General features: G+C 23.8%; 1 protein-coding gene across 5 annotated transcripts in view; it reads right to left on the bottom strand.

Annotated features, from left to right (window-relative positions):
• LOC126895099 (somatostatin receptor type 5-like) overlaps positions 1–14,482 on the bottom strand; it is a 116,645-nt gene that overhangs the window by 51,123 nt on the left and 51,040 nt on the right. For all 5 annotated transcript variants that reach the window (XM_050666596.1, XM_050666592.1, XM_050666593.1 and 2 more), the window contains one exon: positions 12,419–12,501. The gene's annotated coding sequence lies outside the window, so the exon portion shown is untranslated. The remainder of the gene's footprint in view (positions 1–12,418; positions 12,502–14,482) is intronic.

Here is a 14,482-nt window from a genome sequence, read left to right on the forward strand (position 1 = left end):
ATTTTTTTGATATTATGAAAAACGTCATATCGAAATAAATATTTACGCTTCGTCGAATTTATTATACCAAATGTATAAATATAATGACATTTTTGTGCAAATTATTTAATCTCAACGTTCATTTAATAATTGACAGCTCTACAGCTTGCATCGAATAATAAATAGTCAATTTTTGTTATACATGAGTAAAAAAAAAAAACACTATAGACACTATTAATTTAAAAAATAAAAAATATTAAAAACAAAAGCCACAAAAAATTACTGAAAAATCGCGGATACGTATTTCGGAAACAATGTCACCATTATCAACGCTAAACACATACTGACTTCATTTACTTGAGTTTAATATTTTTAATATTTGTTAGTTTTTAAATTAATAATATTTTTAATATAGTTTTAATTTTATTTAATTAAATTGCCACAAGTCATCAATTTTTATTATACTATGGACACTATTTACAATAGTAATATATTTAGTGTTACATGTGAAAAGAAAAGAAATAGATGAAGTGATAACAATATTATCAAACGATTGTATTTAATTTCACGTTTTGACGTTTATTTAATTAGCGCTGTATGTCTAGAAATAAGACTCGACATTACCATGTTCAAGTACGAGTTTTGAATTTAAACACGCGATATTTAATTCTGCATAATAAATATTTAATACTAATTAACATAAGATGTCGGAATAAAAATAATTCAAGTTAAGTTAATTTTTACTCAGCAAGTAGTCCACTTGATCTTTATTATAATTTATTTTAATATAAAAAAAAATATTACTATTAATAAGTATTGTCTTTCGCAATTTACTAATAATATGTTGTCATATGTCAATTAGATAACTAAATAGTAACTTAAATGAACAACAATTAATAGTTACTTGTGGTTTTATTTCTACAAAGTGAACTAGTCTAATAGTTTTACTTTTGATGTCAATAAAGTTTTACTTTGTTATTCTAAGGTAATCTCCATTAAGGAACTTTCGATTTGCTTCTGTATACGTTTGTCACTTATTGAAATTGATATTCGTATAAGTTAACATCTAGTAAATAACTACAACTTGAAATAAGTTAGCGTTACAGAAACCGCCAACAAACTAACAATTGTCATCGTGTAACCATCTGGAAATATAATGTCTTTGATGTACCTTGTAAAATAGGAACAAAATTATGTTATAAAAATTAAAACTATTGCTTACAAAATATTTAATCTCTATCATGACTTTATATTAACACAAATTGCAGATCAAATTCTCACTGAAATTCATAGACTTCATTTTTTTAACCGTGCTTAAAAAACCATTATACATAATTACTAATCATCTTTATCATACGTGCATTTAACTAGAAATATATTAAATTAATTATTTCCTAAATGAACAATGTAAAATAAGATTAATTTCTATTTTTGATTTATGTATTTAACTATTGATAATTAATACTTATCAATGCTTAAATACATATGACAAAGCATACTTGATAAGTATGCTGTGTCGTAAGGCAACGTTAGTTTTAATCAGACCGCTTGGTTTTTATTAAATAAAGTTGTTATTCTCTCTCTATAAAAATTAATAAATACTTTTCAATAATCAGTTAAATATTTTAATACAAACTACCAAACTATAAACTTAATGTAACTTTTAAATCAATATAATTTTAGTGGTGAGTTACCTTTGAATCAATTTTATTTGAGAGACACATTGTACTTAAATTCATAGAGTTTGATTTTCTTTGCATACAAAAGTAAATAAACCATCATGACTCATGTTTCATTAATATATTAATTAATTAAGTTTTGTTTTTAGCAAAATAATTATGAGTACACTTTTATTACTTGTTTGATATCATTTTAATTTTTAATAATTATTTTGCAATATTATTAAACATTGAAAATTCAACATTTTTTTATAGGTATTACAGAATTATAGTTAGATACACAATTAATACTCAATGCATCATGTTTTAAAATAATATGATGTTTATATAAGTAGTATTTATTTAGTGATTTAAAAGTACTTAAATATTTTATGACTTATCCATAATGCTTTATAAGGGTACCAACTTTAAATTTTAAATGGAAACAAATATAATTAATTAGCATTTCTATTAGATAGTGATCTAATTAAGAAAATAATATGTCGACAACAACTTTTTTACCAGTATTTTGGATATTATTAATACTTTTGTTGATGTTTGTTAATGTTTAGTGATAAAAATAACATATCCTATACCTCACCTTCAGTCTACATTTACAAATGTTATTAACTTCCGAGGTACAGGTTTAAAGATTATTATCGACTAATGATTTGCTTAATTTTCTAACATATTATATGTTAAAAATATAGGTTTCCATTAAAAAAAAAAAAAGTTGATAACCTTATAAGGGATGATTCGAAAAAGTATATCATAATTAATTAATCGAGAAATAAATAACACTAAAAAAAAACAAATCAAAATTATTATTATTTTAGGAAATTCATAGTGGTCAATAATAAATTAGTTACCTTATATACTGTTGAAATGTATTTGCTTAAATATGTTTCATGAATAGAATATTTGCCATAGAATTATATAGCATTTTATAAAAATTAGATAGATTGCAAAGAGAAATTCCAATTATTAAGTTACAATAGTGACATATTGTTATTCTACTAGCAATTTCTCAGTCTTATACTTCAAGTTTTATTAGTTTATGTTTTTCCAGAGAAATAACTATACACTAATGAAAATATATTCTAAAATAAAATTGCTGTACGATTTTGTCGGTTTAGATAATGTTGAAATTTGTAAACTAAAGTTGTAATGATTAGCATTGATTTGTTGGTATGTATAAGATAGTATTAAGTTATGCGTTGGATTTCATGATTAGTGTATTGTAGAACTAGCACCGAATAGAGTGAATTGGCTATGATATGCTATATGGACTTTAACACGTCGCTGCAGTTCAAGCGTTTCCCAAAACGGTTTGAGCAAAAAGGAAGCCGGTCTTCAAAGAGTCAAAATCAAACAGGACAATAGATCAAAAGGCAATGTTTACTTCAGAAGTGATTTTGTTTGTATGTCATATTATAATGAGGCTTGATTATACATCAATATTTTTAGAAAATAGTTTAAAATTACCTCATATTAAATATGATGAGTATTTTTTTAAAACATATATTAAATTGGAGTGCGATTATACAAATTTAAAAAATTAAGATTATATTGTTTATTTATTTCATAAATAATTTAGGTAAATCAATTGTCAAAATAAGAATTGATATAATACTATTTCGTGTGGTCAAACATTTTTTTTGAAAAATGAGTTTTATGAACTTTAGATGTATTTATATTCGACGGTGGAAATAATATGGTTGTGTTTAGCCGTAATATTTGTTTTATTTAATTGGATCTATCATATAGTTAAAAAAGTTATTGTATATCGTATTGAATATTAATTAAGTATCACAATGAATGTCATTTGTTCAGTTTTTAGTTTAACGTTATTTTTTCGTCTATTTTGAAATATCTACAGCATTTTCTAACATACCTTTTATCATTAAGTATATCATCAAATTCTGTACAGAATTTATTTTTATTTACTAAAAGTGAATTACCAATTAGTATAACCAATTGATTAAATTCATATCATGAAATAAAATAGGTACACATTAAGGCGTAACTTTCCTTTGATAAGGCCAAACTTGTATTAAGCTTTATTATCCGTACCTATTTAAATTATCCACAGCTTTTAAACGGATGCGTTTTTTGTAATGTATGATGTTATTAGTAATCAATAAATAGTTAAAGAAGTACTGTAAAGTGTAGAAAAGATCAGTTAAAAGTTTATCCTCTTAAATGACTCTCTAGCTAATGATGGACGTTTTTTTATTTTCAATGTACAGTTTTTGTTAAGTATGGTATTTTTTTTTTAACATTAACACTAACAAAAAAAAACCAACCCGTTAATTTAAACAACAAATGATTGCTATCTATTATGAGTTTAAATAAAGTAACTGTAGTAAAGCCGTGCTTCTTGCCCTAAATAACCACATACGTTTTGTTATAACAACACTAGTAGTATACTACTATACTCTATCGTTATATTAAATTATAATATAATACTGTAATTAAAATGATGCTATTTTCATGTTGAGGTATTCAACAGATGAACATGATATATACAATATTTATTAAAAGTTATTATGGGTTGCTATAAAAAACGAGAAATGATAATGTAAAAACTTGTCAAGTTATAATTTATACTTAGACAGCATACTAAGGATATATTAACCCTAATCCAGTTATAAATAGTGTTCAATTGTAATTAATGATGTAAAAATATTGTATTTTATTTTTCAGAGGTATTTCACATGTAAAGTATAATACGTAATTTATAAAAAAATATTAGGATTTTTTTGATAATATAATAACAAAATCGGTTATTTGAGAAACAACATAAAAGTCAACAAATATTATTAATAAAAAAGTTGTTTTGAAATCTAATGTAAAAGGTATAAAATAATAAATACGATTTCAAAATATTAATTCTCAAAATTTTATTGATAAAAATAAATCTTTTCGACTTCATCAATTCATAAATTTGAAAGCAACAAGTCCATCGTATTACATATATTTTTTATTTGGGGAATTAATTTTCAACATTATTATTAAAACTGATGTTGCTAGTATAAAATAATAAATATGGTTACAAAATAAAGCTAGTCTTTGGACTTTTATAATTTTTGAAATTATTTTTAGAGCTTTTGTTTAAGAAACATTAAAGTAGGGGCGAAGACTACCAAAAATTAAATTAGGCTCCCTAAAATATTTTAAATTTTATCTTAAAGTGAGATAATAGCCTTGTAAATGTAAATGCCTTGTTAATTTATATTGACATTCTTTATTAATTTGTAACTTTTTAAACAGAAAATAATCATAATTTTTAGAAAATCTTGCTTGTATTTTATTACTATGTTTATTACGTATAATAAAATATTATACATTAAATTTTGTTGTAATTAAATTTGGCTTACTGTCATTTGCAGTCGATAGTGGATACAATTTATTATTTAATACCTATAGAAATATAAAACCAATAAGCCTAGAGCTATAAGAAATATAAGTAATCAATTTTGTGAAAAATAGGAAAAGTGTGGGCGAAAACTCAATTTTCAATTAATTTTAGCCATACGCAAAACAATTATCTTAAAATTATTTCTAAAATGTGTTTATTGGTTTTAAAATAGGAAATGAATTGTTCATCAGAATGGTTTAACTATTAAATTATTGATATATTTTACGCTTTGTAATATTTATAAAAGTTTTTGTCATTCATCACGTTAAATAGTGTATAAATGTATTTTTATTACTTCGTTTATATCCGTTGTTATTGATTACTATAAAAAGTTTGGTATCCCAATAAAAATAATAAAAATAATACTCATAATAGCATCGAACAGTTCATAAGGCTAAACAAATTTCTCTGCGTATTATAATGTTACACAATAGTATTATACTCGAAAATAATCTTTTTTAATATAATTATGTATTTCTAAAAAATATTACGATTTTTGCCAGTCAATTTTACTTTTTGCATTACATACTTTCGGAAATGTTTTTCTGTGTAGTTTTAACATACAGACACATAACGGTAGATCAAAATGCAGTGGAGTTATTTGTGTACTTAAAAATTGTATTTTACCTTGTAAAATTTACATTTCAAGATCATTATTTATCCTGGAATTAAATAGATATAGGGGAGACTGGGGTAATGCCAGACATGGGGTACTATTTCACGTCTAAATTTCTTTATAACTGAAACACTGAGTAAGACTGATCGAATAGTAATATCATCATTATTTAAAATATAATGCCTAGTGATAATTTAATAATTTATTCTTATAAAAAAACATTTATATTTTTTCTTTAACAGACGCTTTAGAATTTCATGATTTTATATATATATAAATATATATAATATATATATTATATATAATAGAATAAAAATTTTGCAAGGAATTTACTATTGCTTTAAAAATAATTATAAATGTTATATTTATAAGAATAAATTGATTATTGTCAAATTTTGTCAATTGATAAATGGGTAATTTTAATCAATATCAAGGATAAGTAACAGCCATAATAAATAGCATAATGTAATCAACATATTAATGCTTCATTCTCATAGGATTTCAAAATATTTTAATAAAAAACTTTTGAGTTACGTAAAAAGTCATTAAGGTGGCTAGCATTCCCCGTCCTTAAATTTATCTAAATAAAATAATTAATAAATGAATTTACTTAATGTGGTAATAAAAGAGCTATAAACATTCACAATATTGATTTCTTATTTATTTATGCAATTGTATTATATTAAATTTAAATTCCCTATAAATTTCAATGGTGTTTTAATAGTACCGGTATTATACCCGTTTCGAGTTTTGCAGATCAAATTCAATTATATTTTTTAATTAATATTGATTTAATGAACTAAAAATTTGACATAATGTAGTTTATAAGTTGATGCTTTATTTTCAAGTTATTTCAAACTATTTATATGAAAATTATTTGAGTTACATTAAATACCACTTAGAAGGTTTCCCCCTACATACATACTATGTATAGACGTTTATGTGAAAGTATTTATGAGTATGTATACTTATAAATTGTACGTGATCTATTTCTTTAGCAAATATTTTGAATAATTAAACTAGTATAGAATTATTTATATCCTCATAATCAGGTTCGTATTTAAAGACCCATAATGCAGGGGGGAAGGGCAATAATAAAATTTCATCATTCGAAATCACAAGATTTCTTATTATCTCCTCTTAATTCCCTATATTGTGCCTTTGTATGTACTGTTATAACATATAGCACTGTCCTTTGAGACTCTTTTTCTTCCTCTAGTATCATCATTGAAAGTGTTCAAAGAAAATTTTTCCGATTTTTCTTTAATTTTTGAAATTACCAACAAAATTCCCTTTTAATACGTCTCAAATGTACTACTAATAATGACCTAATATTCTTATCAAAACTAAATTTATGTTATTGCTATATTTTAATATTTTTATTGTTCCATGTTTATTGTAATATATACAGAGTGGTTTATAATAATCTATTTAGCTGCTTGCAAAATAAATACGATATTTAGAAAGAAATGTTATTTAATTTTAGTTGTATATATTTTTTTGATTTATTATTTATAAATTACTTTTTCATAAGAATATTTTCCAAGTTAGTTCTCTTGATAATATTTCTTTTTCAAGAACTATTTAGTATATCGCTCGAGTATGTATCATTAGAGTTGAGAGTTCTCAGGTTTAATTTAAGAGCCAAGAGCTAAATAGAAAAGTGTACTCAGTATCTTACTAGATCGGATTGCGACTATATCATTATTATTTTTTAGGGAGGGATTATATTATAAACTTTTTGGGTATTAAAACAACTAAATTTCAAAAGTTGCTATTCACTTTGAAGGAAGGAATCGATAAAAAAAAAATCTCCCATCCATGTATTTACATATACTATAGGATCTCATATCTACTCTTTTCATGGATGCTTAAGAAATGAGATTACGTTTTGAATTTTATATTAATAATTATTATCAAGTAAATTTAAATGATTTGTCTTTTTATTGCAAGGTATGACTAGGCACAAGTATTATTAAAACATTTTTGGTTTTTCTATTACGTGAAATTTATGAACTATGTTCTGTAGGATTTATATTAGCGTCAAAATCCATTCATTCATCCATGACAAAACTCGCTGCAGACTGTTCTTTGAAACGTCTTGAGTTTGCTATGGTGTTTGAACATCCGAGTCCAGATTACATTATATAGATTAAAAATAGGTGAAAAACAAAAAAAAAACTTTTTGCTACCTCATTATTGAACCATTATGTTCGTCGGATTTCAAGATGATTTTTTACAATATTATATAAATTAAAGGTATGTAAAAAAATATTAACGTTATTATCAATATAGGCAATGAACTGTTATACATCATAAATGCTATATAATTGCCTACTCGTTCAGCCGTTTTATATGATATTATTATGCGTGAAAAAAAGAGTAAATGTTAGTCTTTCATTCATGTATCAAAACTAAACTACAAAAATCGATTTAATATCTAAAAGGAAAAATTTATACTCTGATTATGTTAACTTTTATTGACTTATGATAGTTTTTAATTTACTCGTAATTTTAAATTAAGCGTATTTGTCTAGTCGTATGTTTTTTAGCTTGATTAAATTTACACAACCATATGTAAATTTTAGTCTCGCTTATTATGATTATACATTTTAATTTATATGATTAATTGATAGATGCCCTGCATTATAGGTAACACATTTAAATAGCAAACAGCATTGTATTTCTTTAATTGTTAATTGTTTGGGTACTTATAGTCTTACAGAGTGATAGGTATGATTAATTAAGCTTTATGTAGTAGCAGTTGTTATAAAGGCTTTGTCAATTAAATTTCTACGTCGGTATCTACATTGACCAATTAACTGAGCATCGGACAATACATTTAGACCGAAGCCCCTGGGAATAACCGTTTAAACGCGTTTTGGTCAATTTGAGTCTATATCTCCTTTGCTTGGTACTTGTGACATTTGTATTTCTAACTCCTCTCATTTATTCAGGGTAGATCTTCCTTTTCGCGATTTTGTTTTTTGATGCTGTCTAATTGTTCATATGTATTCATCACTGTCGCTTTGTTTTGCTTACCCAACAGGCGACTAAACACAATTACCGGAGTCAGGATTAAATTTATCCCTGAAGGCAATGTTAAACAAACCTTCTATAGAAATCGTTTGGTAAACGCGTCCACCGGAAATTGTTGACCAAATTACTGTCATTTTAGATACCCACGAGATGAGTTTCAAACGATAAAACTTTATATTTAAATTCTGCAGTGAACCATTATGATATTGATTGAATTCATTTTTCTTTATGATTAAAAGTAACAATAATTTACTAAAAATTGAAAACAAATGGGTACATTGAATAATAAATTTTAACATTTGCGAGGGAAAATTTAGAAAATTTGAATTCACATCTCATGTTAATAATAATAATTGGATCATTGATAACGTGTCAAATAAAAAAGTCCTATTGTTGAAAGTCTAAATAACATTTTAGAATAGAATGGAATTTACATTGGAAACAAGAATATGTTCGCCATCAGTTTATTTTTTTTTATGAACGATTATTATTTTATTTTTATTTCTTCAAAAACTAGTGTAGATGTGCTGTTATTTAATATTAAGTAAAGATAAATTAAACAAAAATTTAGTAATTTAAGGATTTTTACGACAAAATCTAAGCGTAGTTATTAAAAGTTTTTTGTTTAACTATATTATATTGGACTCATGTTTAATAAATTTAATAAATTCTAAGTAATTTTCAGTGCTATTGATATAATTTTAATGACTACTTACGATTTACTTAATATGTATTTTCATTCAATTTTATTAGCATTGAAGACTTAGGGTATTTTATGAGATATTTTATTTTATTTCAATAGTATTCTGTCATCGTTGTCGTAAACGATCGGGTAATAAATGTGACGGATAGTTGTTTGGTTAACATGAATATTAAATTATACGTAAAATAATTTGCATGCCTTTTAAGAACATTTGTGATTTATGGATAATAAAGTCTGAGAAATCGGTGTTTGCCAAAGACATTAAATATTTACGGCGTTTGCCTTGATTCGTAACATTTGCGGAAATATATACTTCGAGTTACATTATTGCGTATGACAACAATAATAAAGGGAATAAAACTTTATGCTCATTAATGAGAATATTTTAGTAGAGATAAATTTCTTTATAAGATTATAATTCAGAAGTAGCCAAATATATGTCATGACAATAACATAAATAAGAATGTGATAAAGGGTATACTAATTTGACCCAATAATGAGTCAATTTTATTTCATTTTGACTATTGTTATTACTATTAGTATTGAATTTTTATTCTCGTGTAATTTTTTGTGCGGTAGTTGTTTTTCATTTATATATATTTTAGAAAATATAAATATACATGTTAAAAAGACATTTTCATTTATCCATTGCAGTATAGTATAAAAAATAGTATGAATAGTTGAGTTGGTTACTTTAAACAGACTATTTTTCTAAAATGACTTAAATAAAAGCTTTAATATTATTTTTTGTTGCTTTAAAAAATAACATATACATAACGATATGATGTAATGTGTTTTTCTTGAATCGGTATAAAAATTGTGTCAATATTTTCATTATATGAAAATGTATTAATGTTATTCCGAAAATAAAATAAAGATTGATCAAATGTTCAAAAATGGCGGTGTAAAGACATGCTGGAAAAAGAAAATACAAAAATAGACATGTCACTTAGTAGCATCCTTCTTACAAACTTAATACACAAAGTGACACAAATATAATCCATCGCTTTTCAGTTATGTAACGTTATGCTTTGTTTTAAAACTGTGGACACCTCTGATCAATTTTGTTTTACCATAAGGTTGTAAAATGTTATAGTTATTTTGTTACCAATTTTATTGAAAGCATTTTTAGGTGCACGCAAATGTCCTTGTATATAGAACTCGGAATCAGTTCATTAAAGTCCATTGAAATGCTAAACTACCATTCAGTTTATTCATGTTGAATAGATCTGATTTTTGTAAAAATAATCCTTACACTTAATGAAAAGGTAATGAAGAACAATAAATAAATTTTTATTCGGAAATTGCACATTTAGCTGTAGTAGTGTTAAATTAGAACACTAGAGTTGTACAATATACTTAAATGCATACAATATTGAGCTAAGAAAACGGTATTTTTACGACCTAATTGTACTAAATTTACTTGATACTTGCATTAGTTTTTTGTTGGCTAGTATAACTTTTATTATTATTACACCTATCGCACATGCCATTTCAGATATCTGTTTTTATGACCGTTACACATAGTACACTTAAAGATCGTCTCAATGCTGTACTCAAAAAGAGAAGCTATTTTTTTTATAACGCAACGAGTCCAATTATTATATAAAAAGTATTTTTTTACACTATATCAAATATTAAAAGTGCCATTCCTTTTTGGACTATAAATAATTGGTGAAACAGTATTAATACAAAAGTTTTCAATTAAGAACGTTAGAATAATTTTAATTAAATTAAATTATATTGAGTTTAACAATTATTTAAAAGCTATTTCGTAATTAAACAGAATTTATTTTATTCCTTATAGATGATGGAAATAATTCCATGTAATATTATTTTAAATAATTAAGTTATTATTTATGTGTAATATTTTATATGCAACTTTTAAAACGATGAATCTAAAAACACTTTCAAAATTTTAAGAAAAAATAATAAGTTAGTTTATTTTTTATTGGGATTTCATTATTATGATCATACTTAAGTGTATAATGTTTTTACATGATAGTTCCATAACTCGTAATTTACATATTTGGCACTTATACTTATTTTAAAACACCACAAAGCAATTCATCAAATATTTAAGTTTCATAAAAAATAATAGTCTTTTACATATTGAAAAAAATTATATTTAGTATAAAAATTAATTTTAAACATTTGTACTGAAAAGCTATGACCGTGTAACATGATCAATATATAAGGAAGTTTAATTAAAAGTAGACAAATTTATTCATGAAATGTTTACCTTCTTCAATTATTTTGTTTCCATTGTGTTTCTACAAGATAAGATGATTTATTGGACTCATACTATAGTAATAAATTATCTGAATCTATTTAGAAGACCTTAACATCATGTGTCAACAACGTCATAGTTTTATTTTGCTTGTGTTAATATTTTCAATTTGTTGAAAAGTAGGGGAAAGTATAAAAAAATAGTTTTTAAACGTTTCTATTGTATATTTCAGGTTTAGATTGATATTGATAACGATCATATAATTAGGGATGACAATGAGTGAAAATATTTAGAGATGTTGTCTACTTAGCTCCAAAAGAAACAATTGATAGCTAGAAATAATAATAATAATCAATATCGGAAAATAATGAAAAACATCGGATTCAGACAGCATTCTATGATGATAATAAATTTGTTGGCCATAATAATCAAAGTGAATTTTTTTGAAAAATTAAAAAAAGATGAGGTTAAAAACCATTACGGAATAATTAAAATAATGTATGATCCATAAAATAGTAAAAAATGATATGATCTACGATCTTACTGTATTATTTCACTTGATATTAATTTTTATATCTTAATTTTTATGAATTCTCAATAATTTTAAAACAAGTATTATCCAAAGAAAATAAATGAGCAAACAATTTTTTCTGTTAATAACTTATAAGTGATTTAATTAATATCAATTAAAAAAATTCATTATTACACAAAAAAAAAAAAAACAAACAATTTCTATACTAATAAAACATACTTATAAAATCTTTTTACTTACCCAAGATTAATGTTTCGCAGTACTCATCCATTTAGCAAATTTGACGTATTGAGTGATTTATAGTTTGAATCTTACGCATTTACCTGTAATTAATAATTTTATTTTCATTATAATGATCCGCTAATTCTAAATTTTTTTTAAATAAATTAAAAAAAATCATTAAAATATGATTACTCTTGGTTTTGAATGAAGCCTATTTTATTTAACATACTGGCATGATATAATTGCACCATAATTAAACATCTTTTAAAGAATAATGACTTGAAACAATTATCATTTTTAATTTAAACTTTGAAATACATTTTAAAGTGTTATTATGAAAAATTAAAAGTTTAATATATGTTACATAAATAAGATAATACCTGATTTTTAGTAAAACTGAATCTTAAATTTAAATTTTTATCTTAACTTTAATAATTTATTTTAAAATACATCTTAATACAAATAAATATTTTAATTATGAACTAAATTTGCTTTATAAGGAGAAATAATGATTATTAGATTCTTAGGTTTTGTAATAACTATAAGTCTAAACTGTTGTGGCTCATTAGTTTGACATATGATATAAACTTCTAATTTGTCTGTATAAGAAAATATATAATTAGACTCAAATTATAGTTTAATGTTGAGTTTTGGTTGTTTTAGATTCGAAAACAAATAACAATCTATAAATAAATAATATTAATAAAATGTTTGTTTTATTGTAAGATAATGACGGAAATAGTTTTTATTTTATGTAAATAAATCAATGCTATTCTTAGATAACATCTAGTGAAGAATATTATTTTTAATTAAATATAAATAACTAAATATTTAAACAATGATTGTTACAATAAATTAAAAAAAAAAAAAGATAAAATATTGATAATTTTATAATCTCTTAAGTAGTTAAATAATAACTTAAAAAATAATAAGTAAGTTTTATTGGTAAAATAAAAATGTTATTAAGATAATTTAGTGGTAAATTAAAAGTATTGAAAACGTATAGTGTGTAGATCATCCTATTCTATGTGATTGAAAATATGTAGACGAAAAATAATTTATTTATAAAAATAATCAAATAATCGTAATTAAAGTCACTACTTTTAATTTAAAATTGATGTTTACACCATGATAAATAGCGCATGGTTTTAAATTTCTATAAAAACCAATCTATTTCCTATTTCTTTTAAAGTTCAATAAATTAATAAAAGTTTAAAGCAATTTAGTGAGAATAGATACGGGACGTTATCACGTGTGTGTATAACATGCTATTGGTGATTTTTATCTAAAGACTAATTAAAAGTTTTTGTGTATTCAATTATTTGAGAGATAAGGGCAAGAAAAATATTAAATCAAATATATGTGTTTAAAAAAACTGAATAGGGTTTGGTTCATACACATTGCATTACATCAGTCGATTATTTTTCCATTTTGTTTTATGTCAGATTTTCAGAAATATCTATACACCTACTTAATTCTACTTGACGATTATTAAAAAGAGTCATAATGTTATACTGTCATTGAGAATTTGTTAACTTTAAACTGAGTATACGTAGATGCACCTCAATTTTTTAGATTTATAGACGTATAAGAAACTTCATGAATAAAACAATATTTTCCATGTGCCATTTCAAACTGAGATGCTTTTGATTTTTTGTTTTCCCGAGAGTAATTTAGATTCATGCGATTCGTTAAGTAGTAAAATATAAATACAATAATATATAATACTATGATAATCTTACAAATAATAAATGTAAACATTTGCCTTAAAGATTATATTTTAAATTTATTCGAAACACATTTTATCACATTATTGCAAATATCCCAATATTGAATGACCATAATATAAGGTATCGCAAAAATATAAATAAAGTTTCTTAATTATTTAGATTAAAACTAATAATACAAAGGGATAAAATTTTTTTTAAAGATTATTATATGTGCTATTTGATTATATCTAGAGCCATGTGAGAAGTGTATTTTCCTATGAGGATTCGATATTTAAAATGGGAGTGCTTTCATAAGTAGCTAGAATAATCTGCTCTTATTTCACCTTCTACAAAAAAAAAAAAAAAAAAAAAC

This window comes from Daktulosphaira vitifoliae, unplaced genomic scaffold (genome assembly GCF_025091365.1).
Source record: "Daktulosphaira vitifoliae isolate Bord-2020 unplaced genomic scaffold, ASM2509136v1 Scaffold_1, whole genome shotgun sequence".
Classification (NCBI taxonomy): domain Eukaryota; kingdom Metazoa; phylum Arthropoda; class Insecta; order Hemiptera; family Phylloxeridae; genus Daktulosphaira; species Daktulosphaira vitifoliae.